The sequence below is a fragment of the Lathamus discolor genome, chromosome 1, assembly GCF_037157495.1.
Source record: "Lathamus discolor isolate bLatDis1 chromosome 1, bLatDis1.hap1, whole genome shotgun sequence".
Lineage (NCBI taxonomy): Eukaryota > Metazoa > Chordata > Aves > Psittaciformes > Psittacidae > Lathamus > Lathamus discolor.
In genome coordinates this window covers 29,282,657-29,302,440 of record NC_088884.1, presented here as the reverse complement: position 1 = coordinate 29,302,440, position 19,784 = coordinate 29,282,657, and the positions used below count along the sequence as shown (strand labels likewise).

General features: G+C 47.3%; 2 long non-coding RNA genes across 9 annotated transcripts; both read right to left on the bottom strand.

Annotated features, from left to right (window-relative positions):
- Positions 1-2,235: 2,235 nt before the first annotated feature.
- LOC136007089 (uncharacterized) lies at positions 2,236-8,274 on the bottom strand. Its single transcript, XR_010609466.1, has 2 exons — positions 8,109-8,274; positions 2,236-6,008 (listed from the first exon to the last, which is right to left on the bottom strand). It is a non-coding gene; the product is annotated as an uncharacterized LOC136007089 (long non-coding RNA).
- A 3,822-nt stretch (positions 8,275-12,096) lies between these two features.
- On the bottom strand, positions 12,097-18,848 carry LOC136007792 (uncharacterized). Of its 8 annotated transcripts, none has more exons than XR_010609860.1 (5): positions 17,547-18,848; positions 16,653-17,156; positions 16,318-16,390; positions 16,120-16,230; positions 12,097-16,022 (listed from the first exon to the last, which is right to left on the bottom strand). It is a non-coding gene; the product is annotated as an uncharacterized LOC136007792 (long non-coding RNA). The 8 variants fall into 8 exon arrangements; XR_010609861.1 differs by having other exon boundaries at positions 18,069-18,848; XR_010609858.1 differs by having other exon boundaries at positions 16,653-18,285; positions 18,703-18,848.
- Between the last annotated feature and the right edge of the window lie 936 nt (positions 18,849-19,784).

Below are 19,784 nucleotides of genomic sequence, written 5' to 3'. Positions count from 1 at the left end.
CCCAACTCTTTAGACAAAAGGAGAAATTCAGTCAGATATTACCAAATTGCTTGGTTGGGGTTCATCTTTTTGCTCCGTTTTACAGATTCTTCTGAACTGCAGAGCCAAAAGCTAGCCACATGGGCCTACATGCCGCAGGAACAAGAGAGCCACCAAGAAGGATGATCTGACAGCTGATGTTGAATTTACAACAGCAACCACTTTGGTTGAAAAGCCATAAGTGGTATTTATGCTGAAAAAGCACATGTAGCCAAACCAGCAAGTCTTTCCTAAAACTTCTCAGTTGTTGCTTCATTTATAAATCCACTCAAGACTTCAAGCAGCAGAAAGCATGTCTCGATGGTTCTTGATATCTGTGTGGGACTCAGATGGAGACCATTCAGCCAGTACTACCCACACACTTGCTGGGGCAGAAAGATGAAGGCAGCACACTCCAGGGCTAGTGATGGGCCCATGTAATTCATAATCAAATTAGGGGCTGGCTTCTCCTTGCAGACAGTAGAGTGGGAATATGTCCCTGCCTTCGCCTTTCACACAACCAGCCTACAGCTGTCATCGTGGTTGATGGGACTAGATGATCTTAAGGTCCTTTCTCACCCTAACTATTCAGTGATTCTGTGATTCTATAGCAGTTGTACAAAAGATGCCCAGTGCAGAAGTACAGTGCCTAATCTCTATCCTTGCCTTTCAAACTGCTTCTCTGTCTCCCTCTTCCAGGGACACCAGGACTTATTAGTAGGTGGAACATGTATCCTTCTGTTTACAGACAGGGCTACTTATGCTTCCACATATTTTTACAGGTATCCCTTATTTTTCATGTATTTCAACACATTATTCTATCAGTTGATTAACTAAATATTCTCTTCCAAGTGACAATATTCCTGCAAGCTGAATAGATGGGAGAAAACACAATTCTGGGCCATGACCGAGTGATTCAGAGGGGCAGGATTCGGAGGGTTGTTTCTGAGCTGGTTCATGACAGCACTGCACTGGGGAAATTTAAGAGGCCTCTCTGGCATTATTTGCAAATACCACTGGCGGAATGAATCAAAAGCTTGTTGCAGAAGATGCTTTCAGTTATTGAAACAAAGTTGTATTTGTGACCCATTGCTAGAAATAAGTAGCCTTGATTAGTCAGCTGGGTTTGCATGGGATCTTTGTTGGAGTTTGTTCAACTTGAGCATTAAAACAAGCAAGCAAACAAACAACAACAAAAACCCACAAGAAAATGACCAAATGGTTCAGCACACAACAGAGGTGACAGAGCTGGACAAGTGTTTCAACACTGTCCCCTGCAATAGGAGGTAGAGATCAATGGCGGTTGTTCAGTGACCTTTCTAAAATGTATTTGGCCAGAGATACATCCAAGCAGGTGACTGGTAACGAAAAATAACATTCTGTTTCAATTTGAAGTGAAAACACAGCAAGAGGTAAATGCTGCAAAGGCTCAGGCATGGCCTGCCTACAGGGCTGGGGGCTACATCCCCCAGTTTGCACCCCAAGAGGTCCTTGTGGTGAACCATGGGCAGGTTCCTGCCTGTTAACAGCGTCCCACAAAACCCATCTTTAAAAAATGGTTTTTTGTAAGGGGAAAAAAGAGACACACCCCCCACACACACACACACACACACCAGCCCCACATTTGTGGCATGTTAGAATATGGAGTTATTGCAAAGAGCTGGCTCCGGCGCAGCTCTGCCTGAGCCGGGCAATGCCGTGCCTGACTTGCTCTGCCTGCAGCTGCTGCGCTTTGCTTCTGCTACACCTCCTATGCCACCTAGTGGCTTCCGAAGTGTGAAATTCCTTATTAATCACACCGTTCAGACGTGTGGCTTCTGCCCGTTGTTCACTGCGTTTTATCCTTGCTAGTGAAGAGGTAAGCTGAGGTGCAGCACACTGCAACACAGCCCCAGCACTGCTGCAAATCTTCTCCTTGACGGCCTGTCCCAAGAGCTGCCTCTCGTCAGCACGAGCAAGCTCTCACTCCTCGTTGCACCCTCAGAGACCCCCACGAGGAATTTCCACCACCTTGGGCTTTGCTTACAGCTCTCACCTGTTTGCCCATCATGTTCAAAGCCTTCCTGGAGCCTGACTTGTTTTGGCTGCCCACCTTAAGCCCTCTGCCCCACCACCTTGACCACATGTCTGGTGGAAAGGGGGCTGTACATGTTACTTTGAAGCATTCCGTGACCTCCGACAGTTGCCACAAAATTCGCAGGTTAGTTAAAAACCAGGTTTTAAGAAATTAAACCGAAAGGGTCTAAAGCGGTCTTCTCCTTTCTCTCTTCCTAGCGTCTTCCACAGGTCAGGGAGGATTTCATCGCTCAGCTCAACAGCTACTTTTCGAGTGCCCTACAGGCATCTTCATTCAGATGAAAGGTGTAAGAGCATAGCCTAGTGGTTAGGTTGTTTCTCCAAGAAAGAGGAAGTTTTGGTCAAGAACTGTTTTGTCTCTAGAACAGTTAATTCAATTAGTATTCCTTCCTTCTCAGTATGGTGACCTAACCACTATGGTGATAAACACCCTTGTGCCTTGGTCAGCCCCTAAGCGCTGCTGGCAAAGTGAGGCCATGTCTGCAGGAGAGGTCCGTGGAAACCCCTCGAGGACTGCCAGCATCACGGCTGCTCAGGATGAGCCCAGCTCCAGCCGGGATGCCTCGCCACAGGACACAGAGCACCTGTTTGCAGTTATGAAAGGAAGAAGTTTGCCATCATTAAACTGGGACAATGGGTGTCCAACTCACTTCAAGCAAAGGAAGGATCTGGACCCAACACATGTTATCTCTAGCACTTGTATTAGGCAGAGGCAGCAGTAAAAAAGAAGCTGCTTTCCCCAGACGTTCATTTCTTGTCTTTAATTTCAAAAGCTTATGAAGGGAATAGTCCATGCTGAAAATGCCAGAAGTTTCCTTTTCCTGCAACAAACTTTGATTTTTATGGAAAACAAAACCAAACCCCCAAACCAATGCAACTCTTTCAACATTTCTAAATGGTTTACCATTTTTTTCCTTTTGGACCACTTGGAGGAATTACTTTGTGTTTGTGAATGGCCATTGCCAGGCCAACACAGACAACAAGCAGACACGCCTAAAATAATTTTTCCCTTTGCCAATGTAACCAAGAAGAATAGATGTAGCAACTGCCCAGTATGAGAGGGGGAAATCGCTCTTTTTTCTCCTCCATCCACATTTTCTCCTCTTTTTTGCCCTACATTACAATATGCTAAGGGCCCGATCTTGTATTCTGGGCCTATAAATGAACTCTGGAACAACAACCTTAAAGTGAGGAAATGCCATGGAATGATCCTTATGGTAAAACCTTCCCTTCTTCCCCTGCTTTTTCTAAACGACATTTCTATCCAGCCACACTTTGTGTTACTGTCTCCTCACAGTTGATTCAATTACTCAGCTCTGAAAGCCAAAAGTCCTTTGAGGTGCCTCAAGCCATTAGCTTCTTAAACAAGGGTCCCTGCCTCAGCTTTGTACAGCAGTGTTTGTATGATGCCATGTGCCTTCGTGCCAGTATATATAAGCAAGCATAAGCATCAGCTTGTCTTTTCATCATTTAAAATCAAAATGCTGAACCTTTCTGCCATTTCAGGGGCATTATACTTTAGAGTATCAGTCCCCCACCAGGTGACCTCTTGCTTTCTCCTCTATTTTTCAGGGTGATTGTTTTATCCAAATAGTACCTCTTTAGGTATTTGAACTGATGCTCGAACCCATTTTTGCTCTGGTCCTTACCTTACACCTGGTTTAAATTCAGGTGCTGACCTTAGCTGCTATGCATCACCAGACACCAAGGGCTGTGAGAAATGGTCTTGCCCTTCAGGAACTTGTTCCTCGCTTTAATTAAGGCAACACAGGCGAACTTACACCACGAACTGCTGCCCTGTAGCTCGGAGAATCAGTTGCGCTGTGCAGAAGTCACGCAGTCCTACCTATCAGTTAACCCCCATCCGGAGGTCGTGTCCGTGCAGGGGAACTGCGTAGCAAACCCAGCTTGGAGCCCCCGAGCAGGGCAAGAAACAGCAAAGCCCAGGAAGCAAGAGGGGCGGAAGCAAACCTGGTTTTGAGCCCTGCCTGCCGCAGGAGAGCCGAGGAAGTGAGACGTGTGTGTGCTCAGCAGCTAGAGGGCAGGCTCCTTTTTCCTTTAGAGCTTGGAAAACTTCCTTGCGGCTGCAGTCGTTTCCAGAGTATGCAACAGAAGCGGCTAAGCTCTAAGTCACTTAGGGCCAATTGGAGAAGTCTGCTGTGCACTAATTAGGGGCCGGGGGGAGCCCAACCACCAAAACCAAAATCACAGCTACACAAAACTGATGGTTGCTGTGAGAGGTTTGGCTTCTGCCAGCCAGGCCTATTTCTGACATGCAGAGGGGCAGGAATCGTGTCCAAGTCAGCAATATTCCACAGATGCGGCCACAGCTCATTACAAACACCTCACAAAGAGCACATAGCCTCCCAGGCCTCCATGATGGGAAAAAAATAATTGAAAGGGTTCGCAAATAACACTCAGCAAATCACCCCAATCACTTCCTTTTCTCCTGTTCTTCTTTCTTCCTACTGGGACAAGGACATGCAAAGTGAGCTAAGCAGCCTCTGTGGAGCTCGGTCTCAAGTGAGTTACTTACTCTTTAACACAAAATTTTCCATTATTTTCTGTGGCAATAATGGTTGGGAGCTCAGTCCATGGCACTAAGCACAGCTGGAGCAGCTGTCCAGATGCCTGCCTGGTGCTGCTGGGTGCAAGGCTGCTGGGCCAGGAGCTGCCATGCTGCCATGCACCCACTCAGATGGGCAGGTTTATGTCTTTAAAGGAAAATTCTCCTGCTCTTTGTTGTTTCTTAAAAGAGCCATTGAAAAATCGCCTGTCGTGGTATTACTTCCGGGGGTGGAAACATCCCCATTGAAGTTTAAGGGGAGACTATTACACTGCCTAGTACCACTGCTATTCATACAATGAAGAACTAGGGCAAGTAACACTGCAAGTGGTGCTTGAAACTCAACGTAATTATGGAGGTTCTGCCAGTGCAGGGATTTGTCTTGTTGGAAATGCCAGGCAGCCCCAGCTTAGCACCATGTTGAACAGGGGAAGGGCTGCAGCTTTGTCGCTATCTTGCAGCAGTCCTTGTGCCTCCTGATCAAAATAACCACAAGGGCACCCTTGATAGGCAGCAACATGGGGGAACCCACCAGAGAAGCAAGGCTTGGGGCAGTTTATCAGCCAGAAATCAGGAAGTCCCCAGCGGCATGATTCCCTGGAAAACAAAGTCTTGCGTGGGTGGCACACTGCTCCAGGCTGAAACAGAATAGTCAGGCTTAACATACGTACAGTCCTCTGTAGATACTGAGAAAATCTTTCCTTTCATTGCTCTTCTTCTTGCTTATCTGCAAATGCCAAAATCTTATGGCTCTAACATGGACATATGGTGTGTGAGGTATTGCTCCTTTCAATGGAGAGAGGCTTGAAAGAAATTTGGATAGTTAAGATGCCATTAGAGGTCTGCAGAACCCCCACCCTGGGAATGGATATAGCCACAAGAAGTGCTCATCTTCTCATTGTTCACCAGCCAAAAGGCAAAGGTTTCTGTGAAAAAGCACCAGCAGAAGGCAGGAGGAGACATTTAAATGCAGCTTTGTGTCAATGCAGGCAGTGGGGAGAGGGCAGGCGGAGGTGGAGCTGCGAGGAGGCAGCCTGGTGGGAGGGCTGCCACTGCCTTCCTCTGCCCTGCCTTTCTCTGTGGGTGATGCTCATGGCCACGTTCCAAGTGACACAGTTATCGGAAACACAAAAACTTGATGGCAGCAGCCCCTGGTTTCTTGGCAGGCTGCAGCTGCTGAAGAGCTGCTGCTGGACCCACCCTGTGGCTCAGTCACTGCTGTGTTTGGATGACAGTTTATCTTCCTGGTAGCTTTTGCGTCTGGGTTGTTTGGTATGGCTCCAACTTGCTTTTGCCTTTTTTTCTTTTAGGGAGGTATAAAGCACTTTCTACATGTGTAAGGTCACACCTGATGGAGAACAAGCAAGCACCATGTCATGGTCTAAACCCAACCACAAACCTCGTTCACTCACTTCCCCCCTTCTTCCCCTCCCCCTGCTCCTGGAGGGACGGAGAGGAGAATCAAAAAGAGTGCAACTCCCACGGGCTGAGATAAGAACAGTTTAGTAACTAAGGTATAACACATACCACTACTGCTACCACCAATAATAATAATGATAAAGGAAATAACAAAGGAAGAGAATACAACACCTCAGCACCAGCCAACAGATAACTCGCCCCACTTCCCCCAGCCGAGTACCAACCGACACCTTGTCCAACCCTGCCGTCCCAGCCTTTCCGGGGTAACTCCCCATTACATCCTGGGCATGACGTGCTGTGGTATGGAATACCTCTTTGGCTAGTTTGGGTCAGGTGTCCTGTCTCTGCTTCCTCCCGGCCTCCCCTCCTCCCTGGCAGAGCAGGAGGCTCAGAAAGTCCTTGGCCAGACCAAACATTTGAGCAGCAACTAAAAATATCGGTGTTATCAGCACTGTTCCCAAGCCAAAAGATCAAAACACAGCACTGTACTAGCTACTAAGAAGGAGAAAACTGACTGCTGCTGCTGAACCCAGGACACGCCATTACACAGCACATCTATGTTTCTTGTTTAACGTAAGTGTAAAACCAAGCCATGAACAGAACAAGAACATATCCTCCTGAACTGTGCAGGTAAAAGAGGTGCAAAAGCAGAAGTAAGATTAGAGGACAAGCCTTCTGCTAGCCATCATAACCAGGAACAAGGCCTGACCTCAGGTTGAACACTGTTGTTATAAATAGCCCTAGTCCAAGCTCCCAAGTAGAAATACAGGGAAATGAAGCTAAACGGGTAGTCATTGAACAAGTTTTCTCTGCTCCCAAATACGAACCCAATGACAAACAGTATTTTTCTTATAGAGGTGGGGGGGAAACCAGGCAGGTAGGTAAGGGGGTGCATTGGTGAGAGCAGCTTCTGCTTATCAGCCCCTGCCTCTCCTCCTGCCTGGGCTGCCCGGTGCCAACACCTCTGCTTGATAGATGCGTGCTCCAGGACCCTCACAGAGTTCAGCTGCCTGGAAGCCTGAGCTGCCTCTTGCTTAAGAGAGGAAACGCTGCAGCAGTTTCTTCATCTTCACGCATTTACCAAAATCTCTCTTGCCTCAAGCTCCCTGCTCCTTGATTTGCAGCCTCTCTCTCACACAGGAAGCCCTTGCTGGCAGGGACACTGAGACCAGGTTAGAGAGACAAGTCCATGGCTGAGGTTTCTGCTATGCATTCTTGTATTGGTTTCAGCTGTAACAGTTGATTTTCTTCCTAGTAGCTGGTGCAGTGCTGTGTTTTGGCTTCAGTCTGACAATGCTGATAACACACTGATGGTTCAGCTGTTGCTCAATAGCACTTAGTCTGATCAAGGACTGTTCAGTCTCTCATGCTCTGCCAGTGGGGAGGGGCACAAGAAGCCAGGAGGAAGCAGAGACAGGACACCTGACCCTAACTAGCCAAAGAGGTATTCCATACCATGTCACGCCCAGTATATAAACTGGGGGGAGTACCAGTTGCAACCTACTGTAGAGCATGTCAACATGAAAGCACCACCACCTCTCCCCACTCCTCACTTAGCCAGCCCCAGCTGAAGGAAATACCCTTCCTCTACTGCTTGCACCAGCAGGTTTGCATATAAAATACCTGCTCCTGACAGCAAAGGCCAGCTCTGGACTGACCCTCCCAGTTCATTCCTGCAAGCCAAGCTGCTGGAAACAACTTTTTGTTAGGATAAACCATGCCAGATTCGGATCTCAAAGTAGACCCAAAACCTCCCAGTGCCTCCTGATTTGGTGCTTCCTCAGCTCCCCACTCCTATCCCCTCACACAGCATCTCTCAAGAATACGCATAAAATAACAACAGCAAGATACTCATTGTTAGCAAACTTGTCATTGATTATAACAAAACAATCTGCTAGCCCAGATCCCCTGGTGGGATTATGTATGCACAGAAGAGGCATGAGAAAGAGCTGACAGAGCAATTGTTTTTACAGTCATCTCCCAGATGGCTGAGATGCTGGATGGTTTAGCAATTCACAGAATTTCTTACAATAAAGAAGAGGGACTGATGTCTTCCATAGAGATGCAGAAGTAGACCCATGCTTTCAGTAGCGCACTTGTGACCCAGCCTGGTGGGACATTGCATGAAAGGAACTATGTCTTTGTAGTCAGGTTCCTGGTAAAGAGAAGCTTCAGAGGCAAAGAGCCAGCTGAGTCCAGCTGAACCACAGCATGCTCCGGCTGTTTGTGGTTTGTTTAAATCACAGCCCCTTTTAATAAATCTCAGCTGTGCCCTTGCTGGTGGCAGATCTCCCGTGGCTACAGCACACACACACAGGTGCAGCACCCAGTGATCCCATTGCTGAGAATGCTGTGGACACAGCCAGGTCTTTGGCTGGGACAGCTGCTCTCACGGCACTCATTTCCACCCATCCATCACAGCGTACACAGGCTTCCTGTGGTAGGGAGCATTGCTAGGTAGTGGGATCAATCACACCCCTGTCTAGCAGGTTGTTAAGGCAGGAAGGTTTCCATTAAGTCAGCAAGGGTGTTAATTTGTAGCATGTTTGCTACTTCTCTCCAAATACTCTTTCAGATGAGAGCTCACTCTCTCATGCTCACTTCACACTAAGGGCAAAGATTACCAAGCATTTTGTTTAACTGCAGTGGTTGATGCAGTCCTTCACCCTCCCCACCCTCCACTGTGGGCTCCTGGCCTTTACTTCAGGTTGAGCTGCTGCTCAAACTGCATCAGAAGGTCTTCCTAGCTGAAATAAAACCTCAATAAATCATATCTATGTATATATGTATTGGCCTAAGAGTGGCTATTTATGGGTATAACGTTGCAAATGAGCATTGTAAATACAAAGCCAAATTTTGCAAAAACTGCCGTTTGGACAAGCTCCAAGTGATTGTGTACCAAGAGCTAATCATTAGTAGAGTCTGAGTCTGCTTCCCCACTCACAAACTCACAAAAGATATTAAAAACATCTTCTCAGAGTTGAGCAACTAAAGGTTTATTATTGGCTTAAGGACAAGCTAACCAGCAATGGAATGAATAATAAATGTATGGAGCATTACTTTATTTTGTAGGGAAATGCAATTACTTACATCACATATGTTATAGGAAAGTTCTATTAATTACATCTGAGAGGTGAGGTCACTAGTTTCTAACAAAATATTTTAGAGTACAAACTTGAAACACAACAAGCCATGCTGCATTTTCATATTTGCAGCAAGAAGTATGTGAAATATCCAATCAAAAAGAACGTTTAATCATAACTCATTGGCTTGTACTACTTCAAGTGAGATAACTGTGGTTTGTTTTTATCTTATTAGTGTGGTGCCTCTTCATTATTACAAAACTTTAAAGTGAAGATAATGCCACTCAGGTATCAGGTGTACTTGAGTGACTCTTGAACCACAAAGAGTCAAATGACTCTGGAGCTGTGCGATGCCACCAGGCACTCCTTTCCACTGCTTTGCATTTCGTAGAGCTGCTTATATGACATACAATAATATAGTCTCATTGTGCTTGTTCCACCCAAGTGAAAAGCAATAGAGAATTAAGTCCACTTTTATCCATAAAGACATGCTCTATCCGCTGCTTTCTTCCAAGTTTGTTGTGCAAATGCAGATGTAGGTTATGGGTAATAAGCCTGCAATAGCAGATGTTGCAAGCCTGCACTGAAAAGGAGTCAGCAAGAAATGAAAACGAAAACTAGACTACATATAATAGTGATGTCTTTTTTGTATGACAGATAGAGATTAACAAGTGACAAGCTCTCTAAGTCCATTAATAATGCTCTTAGAGATGAGAAAAAAAAAGTCAATATGCTCTTGTATTTGTAATAACCAGAAGGAATCACCAAAACAAGAACAGAAAAACACCATGTATTCCTAATAAATTCTAATTTCATGTGCCAAATTTCAGCCAAAGAAGGATTTTTGATTAGTTTGAAAACCTGAGATTACTACAGGAAAGCTGGCACAATAGTAACTGCTGATGATTGCTAGTGAAAATCATTGCAACTTGTCTCTCTTTCTGTTGCAGAGCCATCGCACATGGGTCTGGATAAATCGGCCATTTTTATCTAGATCAGGGTATTTCATTTCCATTGACACCCTTCTCTCAGCGGTGGGAATTTAACAACAGGAGGCAAGACCACAGCCTCCTTCCCTCCCTGGGTGTAGAACTGGCTGGCATACTCTCGAAAGTCACTGTCCGTGGTGGAACAGGCTGCCCCTGCTTCCCACATCTGGGCATCGCCCACAGATGGAGGGAGGTGGAGAAAAAGCAGGCATAGAGTGCACCACCATGACCAACCACCACAGCAGCCTCAGCCTCACTCATCCCCAAGCACCTACAGCTCCATGCACATCGCAGCTCCAAGGTGGCCCCAGCACCACCAGCCTCACTTGCTCTAGTATGAGGTGCCATGGTAAGCCAGCTGTGGGCAGGAGTGGCAGTGCTCGCCCTGGCAGCCATCTCCAGCCTCAGCCCAGAGCACACCCATAGCCCCTGCTCCCCAACACGCCTTCTCCTCTCCCTCCACGCGCGAGGAACCAAGGGCAGCCTGAGGCCTTTCCGAAGGCAGAGCCCGAGTGGCAGCTCCCTAGTGAGGACACGACCCAGGACACCCACTTTCACCTTCTCTGTACTTCTTTTGTGTTGTAAGGGCCCAGAACCCCCTCTTAACTGCCGCTCCTTACGGCATGTCTCTGATATCACGGAGTTGTCCATCCAGACTGTTGTGAAGAAAGAGCTGCATATGAGAGACCTCTAAGAAGCCACCTCCAAAAGGGCTCACCTCACATCACTCAGGAGCTTCTTTTAAGCTGAGGCTTTTAAGCAGCTCCCAGCCTGAGCTAGACTGCAGCTATGCCTGTGCCTGGGCACATACCCTAATTGATGCACACCCTGGCACAGACAACCCACAGTGGCTTGACCTTGGACCTGTCTTGTCACTATAGACTTGCCTGCTGTCATGGGACAGCTGCTGGGCCTGGTTACTGCGAGCAGACACGCTCTGCTGTCCTTTTCCAGGTACTGTAGGACCGCTTCCAAGGGGCTGGCACAGCTCCTGTGCCTGTCTTGCCCCAGCTAGTGTTCTCTCACTTCCTCCTTGCTGCTGGGCCTCACCTGGTTGCCCCAGCCTGGCTGGCACGCCGCCGCCCAGCCTCCCGCGGGCCCATCCCAGCCCTCGCTCCTGGCCTCGGCGCAGGTGCACGGGGCCGGGCCGCGCTGCCCCCCGGCCGGCGAGATGCGGCGGGCCTGGCCCTTACTGCAGCACCGGGCACCTCCGCAGCCCCTAAACTGGGCACAGGTGGGGAAGCTGTGGCTGCCCCATCCCTGGCAGTGTTCAAGGCCAGGCTGGACAGAGCCTTGAGCATCCTGGTCTAGTGTGAGGTGTCTCTGCCCACGGCAGGGGGCTTGGAACTGGATGATCTTTAAGGTCCCTTCAAACCCAAACCATCCTATGTTACATCTATGCTGTAACATCACCCACACAAGTGGAGGGCTTCTTTGGTTTTGCTCTTTACACACACATTAAGCTGAAAATATGTCCTCTTGGAAAGAGTGAGAAACAGCAGCCATAACAGGAAAAGGGGTGTTGTGTCCTGAAAAAAAACATTTGTGTCCTCTGCAGTGGAGAATAAGCAGCAGCAGGTTATTGTCACCAAGTCCACTGTGCTGTTTCCTCTATAGTAGAGTGGAGAGCATGTCTTGCTAGCACATAGCTGGGAAAAGCTCACCCACTAAAGAGAACGTCCCAGGATTACAACCCTTGTGCTGTGCAGTGACTTGTGTTACACCAGGCAGAGACAAGAGAACCTGCAAGTGGAGAATAATAGTGGTAGTGCCTGGCTGCTCTATAGGGCATGGCTGCATTTGAATGTGGTTATGGGCAATCACATTGGGTAACATCATAAAAAACATGAGCAGGCTGCAGGTCTGCTCAGACCTGTGTCACTTACCTCAGGTGCTCGGGAAGTGTTCAAGTCTGTGGTATGGACCAGCCTGAATAGAGGGAGGAAAAATCACACAGTACCCATAAGAAAAATCTTTGGAAAAGGCCTTGAGATGTTCCCACATGGAAGAGAAGCAAAGATCTGGAGGCAGGAGCTGGAGTCAGTGGTTGGCACATACATTTTTTGAGTTGCACAGACATATTGGGAGTTTTATATGTTGCTCAAAAAAGATGTGGAAATTTCTGAATGTCACTGAAGCCAGCTCTGGTTTCCTAATTAACTCCCTGTCTCCCTAACCTTTTCATTAGAGACAGTCCCTTACAAATCCTTGAAAGCAAGAAAAGGTAGAATGTACTATGTTCTACTTTCCAGGTGGGAAGCCTAACCAGCAGGTTAATCTTTAAATGACTTGAGCCTTTTCAGCATTGCTTCCAGTAGTGGAATTCCATGTTCTTTCTACTGCAAGGCTTGATTGTGCCAGGGATTCCACAGAGTTGGGATGTTTATGGGATGGAGACAAAGAGTGACTGAACTGTGCTGGTGGAAGAAAGTGGAGTTTGCTGAATATGCTCATTCCTTCTGGAACAACACAACTGGAAGACCACTGGCTTATTATGAAGTCCCTTCCACCACAGATTGTGTTAAAGCTGGTTGGAAATGGAAAGTATTGCAGCCCTATTCATTCCCATTAAGCAAAAGGGAGCAATTAACGTACTTTATGGAATCAACTATCCAGAACAATAGGAGCTACCATCCAAAACTCAAGCACATGACACAAGTCTTCTGAGGGAGCTGAGCTGTGCCTGCAAATGCATTGCTGGGTGTTGCCTGTGTCCTGGGTTCAGCAGTAGCAGTCAGTTTTCTCTTAGTAGCTGGTGCAGTGCTGTGTTTTGACTTTCGGCCTGGGAACAGCGCTGATAGCACCGATGTTTTCAGTCGTTGCTCAGTAATGTTCACTCTGACCAAGGACTTTGTGAGTCTCATGCTCTGCCAGGGAGGAGGGGAAGCCGGAAGGAAGCAGAGACAGGACACCTGACCCAAACTGACCAAAGAGGTATTCCATACCACAGCACATCATGCCCACTATATAAACTGGGGGCAGTTACCCAGAAGGGCTAGATCACTGCTCAGTCAGGCTGGGTATTGGTTGGCGGGTGTGAAGTGGTTGTATTCTCTTCCCTTGTTCTTTCCCTTATCATTATTATCATTGGTGGTAGCAGCAGTGGTTTGTGTTGTACCTTAGTTATTGGGCTGTTCTTATCTCAGTCCATGGGAGTTGCATTCTTTCAATTCTCTCCCCATCCGGGAGCAGAGGAGGAAGGGGGGTAGTGAGAGAGAGACTGCATGGTTCTGGGTTGCCGGCTGGGCTTAAACCATGACAGCTTGGTAGTATAAACTGCATGAACCGCTAGCTGGAACAGAGCTTGGAGCTGCGAGCAAAGTGTTTCCTCATGTTAAGTCAAGAAGGCAGTGTCTGTTCTTTGTAAATAAACAGTTAGGTTTTGAAACAATCCTGACTCTAAAGAATTAACTGAAACAATTCAAACTTTGGCTGACAACTAGGGTAAAAAAAGGGTAATAAATCCTCTTTTTCCTGTTAACAAAACCCAAAACTTTATTTTCTAAAGCCCTCAGAAAATAAAAATGACATCATGAGTAATTCTGAAAATTCCTAAATGTTGCTTCAGTTGCCTGTCAGGAGTGTCCCATCCTGTCCCTTCTTTCTCTCACAACAGCTTTGCAACAGGGACAGCCTCCCTCTGGACACCAAAGGTTTGGTACAACTCTGTTTGACATGATTACAACCATTTGGTAAAGGAGAGTGCTGGTAGTTTCAGAAAGCATGTAGAAAGAGTATGGCTTCTCTGGATGGTGTAGGCTGCAGATGGCAAATGGGAAGGATGATGGGTCCAAGTGAAGGAATCTGTGGGATACCATGAGTCATCGAAGTGGGGAAAGCAAGAAAAGGGCAGAGGGGTCATCAGCAGAGGGAAGCCAGAGGTGAGAACTGCAAGAAGAGGTGACCAGGGAGGTCACAAGCTATAATGGTAATGGAGTTCCTGGTAGCGAGTATGAGTGAAGAACTCAAGAAGGACCTTATGAGATGGAGTGACCAGTCCATACAGTGGCACACTGAACAGAAAATGCATTTGGGTAGAAGCGGCTTCACATGTAAATCATGGTTTCTGTGCTCACCGCTGTTACTCAGGAGGAAACCTTGGTAATGCTACTGTAGACACTTTCTTGAAAATATCAAATCACTGCTCAGTAACAGTCAAAGAGCAAACAAATTAATGTGATTATTAGGAAAGGAAAAGCCAATAAAGTATCAAACATCACCATGTCACTGTATAAATCCATCTTGTACCCACATCTTGAATACTCTGTGCAGTTCTAGGTCCTCAAGAGGAACAGAGGAGAGCTGAAAAAGGTTCAGAGTATAGGATCAGTAAAGGTGTGACACAACTTCTGTGCAAGGATCAGTGCAGGAGAGAGGGGCTTCTCAAGCTGGAAAAGAGATGGGGTACACAGAAATGTATGAAATCATTAGTTACACAAAGAGAGTGGGTAGGGACCAAGTGTTGATTGTGTCTCCAGGACAACGAGAGACCAGCTAATGAAGCTGATAGGAGCCAAGGTCAAGGGAAACACAAGGAAGAAGTTTGTTATGCAGCAGGCAGTGGATCTGCCAAGAAGGTCCTTTCCAAAGCATGCGGGGATTGCAAGGAGCTGACATGCTCTCCCAAGTATTTGGATGGGTCCATGCCACAGGCAAACCACAGCAGTTTTGGGAAATCCTCTGAGCTGAAAGTAGCTGGAAGCTGTGGTAATATTAATGGATAAATAATCACTATGTTAGTCTGTTCTTTATTTTTCTTAGGAGTCTGCTTACTGCCACTGCTGGAGGCAGAGTAGATGGATGGGTTAGATGGTCTAAAGCAGCACGGCTGTTCTTACCTGGAGTCAAAAATAGGTAAGATAGGACTCAAGTAAAGACTGGAATCCCAAAGGGAGCAAAGGTGGCATCAAGCAGCAAAGCAGGAGGTAAGTGAGGAGTTTGGGTGAAACTGGCACAGTTAAACCACAGTCCAAAGGTATAGATAAGGAAGCAGAAGAAAAAGCTGCTGTTTCAACTCCATCGCTGCTCAGGCTGAGCCCAGACATGTCCTGCTGTAATCAGGAGCAAAGCTTCCACTGACTTCAGCAGATCAAGCCCTAGAGACATAAAGGCAAGCAGGGAAGTGAGGAGTTTCAGGGTCAGAGAATATCTCCAAGGTATCAGGAGACACAGCACAGGTGAGTCTGTACAGGCAGTTTGTCTGTGTTTGTTAACTATGTGCCAGGATGATTGAGTCCTGATCGGATCCGGGTTAATTTGGAATGTAAAGCTATTCCTTTGCAGATCCTGCATAATCCCAAATAATAACTGCTCTGTAGGTATTGCCCCCAGCACAGTTACTTTTACAATCTTTTTTAATAGGCTCTTTGGAATGAACAGAGTTGCCTCTACTTCACTCCAAATGTGATATAATCCAATAATGAGAAATCAGAGTTGTGGCCCCAAGGCAAGTGCAAAGCCCCTCAAAAGGCCAATAGTTTCAGTTTCCCTTAAGGGTATCTGGGCTTAAGAAATATGGCCTCCAAGTGTTCCTTTTAAATGGAAGGAACCACCATTCATTAGCTACTCAAAGCACTGATTATTGCATCCATCAGCAAAACAAATACGTTTCTTCCCAGAACTGAAGAGCATTTCACATTCCAGTGGACATTCCTAAATATCATGATTCTCTCTCATACCAACAACAATCATTTTGGGTAATGACCTTGAAAGGAGCCTTTCCTGTTCTGTGGTTGTGTTTTTCTGTAGGACTGATCTTTGTTTGGATTACAACTCCCACATGCAGTTTCTCAATGGCTGCTCACATCATGGTCAGTGTTTCGAGAGGAGACTCTTTTTTTCTTTCAGCTGAAGTAGGCTGTTTTTCTTGGACTGCTGAAAACAAAATCATTTTAAGAAGCTGATCTGATTAACTGGGTTAAGCTAGAAATGTGCCAAATTGCTCTGCAGACATGGCATCGCTGCTGACCTGAACCGAGACTGGAAATCATTCCAGGCTGTGACGTGCCATGTCTGTTCATGTCAGCTGTGCACTGGGAAATGCACAAAGGAAGTCGCTTGCTGAAAAATGTCCTTCAGCCTAGGGGTCAAAAAGATTCCTGTAAAAAATATTGCTTGGGAGGAAATCATCCTCTCGCACCCAGGGAAGAGTAATGTAATTTCTCACACTGTTCATTAGGATTTATCAGTTTTCTTCCAGTGTAGCTAGGACAGCATTCATAAACAGACGCACAGCATTCCTGTAAAAAGATTTACAGACATCTGCCCCATTCAGCCCACCTGGTCCTGTTATTCAGCCTGACGACACGAGCCCTCAGCAACTGAGGTTGTTTCTTCTTTTCGCTACCAAGATAAACCAACCAACCAACCAACAACCCCCTCACAAAAATCCCCAAACAAAACACAAGACCAACCCAAACAAAACCAAAACCAATAATCCCCAAATACCCCATGTTGCAGTAATTTGGCTCTGACACTGCAGTTTGACATCTTTGAGTTTACCTTTGTGTCATGTTTGGTCTCCTGTGTGCTGCCCACATACCGGCTTTGCAAAGCTGGACATCTCTGCAGGGACCACACACTGATGCGCACTATTCAAGGGTGTGTTTTGGCAGCAGGAGTTTGCAGTGGGTCTCACACAGCTTTTCAGTGTCCATCTTCCTGTTTGTCTTCTCTATCACGTCTGCTTCTCTTGAACACACCCAGTGAGGAGGGGACTCTGGCAGGCAAAGACAGATGTTCAGAAGAAGAGCAGACATGCCCCAATGCAAAGCCTCATGGCAGCTGAGGATAGTGCCTAACAGAGCTTTTGTTAGCAGTTAGGAAAGAGGAGCTTCAGAGCTCACTCAGGCTGTAGTCTGATAAGCACTTCCCTTTGAAAGGAGTCCCTCCCATCTGTGCTTTCAGTCCATTTTTGTGCTGTCTTCAGGTCATGCCATCACAAGCCAACATGCAGCTGCACCATGAACTGGCCTGGGGAGCTGATCTGGCTGAAAACTCACCCATCTGAAAGGGAAAAAAAGAGAAAAGGGGAAAAAAAAGCCATTTTCCAGCCAGCTCTGTTCTCTGATCTCATTTACCACACAGCACCACTAACAGCTGTACCAACACCAGGGAGGTAACCTCCTCCTGCAGCTGTGCTGGCTGCTGCCAACTCTTCCTCAAGCAGAAACCCAAGCTTTGCCCCACGGACATGCTCCATAGCAGGAATTGGGTTTTCTCATTTCATTTCCACTACTCAGCCAGTTCTAGCTTGTGTAGACAGATGCATGGGTGCCCAATGTGTCATTTGAGGAGGCCTTGTTAGAAAGCTCCCATGGCGGAGGGTCTGCCAGTGCTCTCTTTGTAAAGGCAAAGGCAGCAGGAGAAATGTTTTTCTGTGCGCTTCTTGCTTACCTTCTTGCTCTCATCCCCCCTTGGGGAATTTAAGTAAATAGCTTTTATAGGCAAAGCCTTCTGGTAGTTTCCCCCTTCTTTCCCCATTCCTGATAAGCAGCGGATGGAAGCAGCATTCTTCCCTGCCTTAGACCTCCGGTCCCATAGAAATTGTTTGACACTAAATTACTTCCCTTTTAGCACAAATTACTGGGTGGAAACAAGAAGCTGGCAACATGTGACCCGCTTGCCACACACTACAGCACTGTCTGTTAATAGATGTGACCTTTGTGACTAATACAGTGCTGGGAGGTGCTGGGAGGGTGCGTTGAATCCCTCCCTCTAGCAGAGTTCTCGTCCTCATCATCTCATCACCCATCCAAATGAGGAATGCGCAGTGTCAAAGACTGGCAATTCCTGCAAGACACATAGAATGCTGGACTGGGCCCAGAAATCAGCCAGATGATGAGGGACTGGTGCCAGGAGGTGACAGCAGAGGCCAGCCCTGTGCTGCAGCATCCTCACAGCTTGGTCCCCACTCACTGTGTGTTCAGCCTCCACCTGCAGCGCGAATCCCGTGGCTGCATGGTGCAGGGCTAATGGCTGCAGTCACTCCATCCCAGTGCTCTGAAAGAGTCTCTTCCCACCCTCTGGCCTCATCCTGCAGATAAGGTCTGGGTTCAGACACAGACTGAGTGGATTTCTCTTTGTAAAGCACTTGTGGATGCAAAGGGCCTTGCAACATTTGAAGTGGCAACTCCTGGCGAAGAAAAGGCATCATTGAAACCACCATGCAGCTGGATCTGAGTCCGGAAGCATTACTTACCCGTGTCTTCAGCCTGTGTGATTCTTTAACAGACCTTGCTGCTTGACACAGCAGGGCCCAGGGAGCCCCTTCACCACTCATAGCCCTCAAACCATCAACTACCCACCAAACATACTCACCCATAACATCCCTCTTGGCCCTTGCCCAACATTCTTTCTTCCCCCGTCACCTCTCAAACAATACCCTTCCTCCTCAACCCTTGCCCAAGCCCCAGTCCTTGCCATGTCCTTCATCCCCCCATTCCCAGGGCTCCTCCCTGCCTATCCCCTCCAATCCCCAAGGAGCCACATCCTGTATCAAGACATGACACACTTTGAGATGTGGACGGAGGGGGCATCCCTCCAAACTCACCGCATGTCCATCCTTTGTGCATCCTTGTGTTTATGTGCTGGGTGCAGTTGCGTGGCTGTGCCCCCATTCCCTGTACAGCGTTTCTGTTTCCAGTGGCTGTGGGACAGCGCCAGGCCTATGATGCAGTCACAGAGCCCACTTTAAGGAATGGGATCCCTATAGTCAGAAGGAACATTTACAGTCTCATAAATACGGAAAATCAGCAGACAATGGAAACCTTTATCTCATGTACCAAAGTGCAAGGTCAGTCAGTGTTGCGTCCCCACCAGGGAAATTTGCAGGAAATTACCAAGCTGTAAATGCCACATCTGGAGCGTATGCTGGGATCCGCATGTGTAATAGGCAGGCAATACACCACCGAGAAGGAAATAGGGAGACAGAGCTGTACCCTTAGTCCTGAACTTCCACGTAACTCTAATAAAACAAGCCTGGGGACAGGGGGGGAAATCCCGCGGGGCTGATGTGCTGGTGAATGCTTCCTGCTGCAGCATGCAGGACCAGCACACCACCAGCCATGCCAAGCACAAGGGCAAAACAGGCCTTAGAATCATTTTGCCAAGAGCAATAAAGTTTGGTGGGGATGGACCCCACCACCCACAGCACAAGGAAATGAGCTGTCCTGTTTCTGTTTGCTTACCTGTCCCTCCTTCATTTCATTCACTTAACAGTGAATTTGCTGCCTTTCATTGACGTGTGGTTGTCTTACTGTGAATTTCCTCCTTCCTTACCCAGCTTGGCAGATATTGCCCTCTTGCAAGAACTGTCATTTAGTTAAAGAAGGAAAGACCTATGGAAAAGCTAAAGGTGGAAAGCATGCAAACCTCAGCTCTGCCGCTCGGAAACGTTTGAGGATCAATATCAAAATCTAAGAAATAAAGTTTTTGTCTGAAGATCAGCTTTGAACTCCTTTCCCACATGCATGAGAGAGGCAGCTTCCTGAAGGAACTGGCTTTTGCTCTTGCAGCTATGGCACCCTGGGGTTTCCTCTGTGCATGCACTGCAGGCTCATGTGGGTCCCCTGCCCTTCCCTCCTTAATCCTGACCCTGTGCCATCACTTCAGCTCTGCTAGCACAGCTTTAAA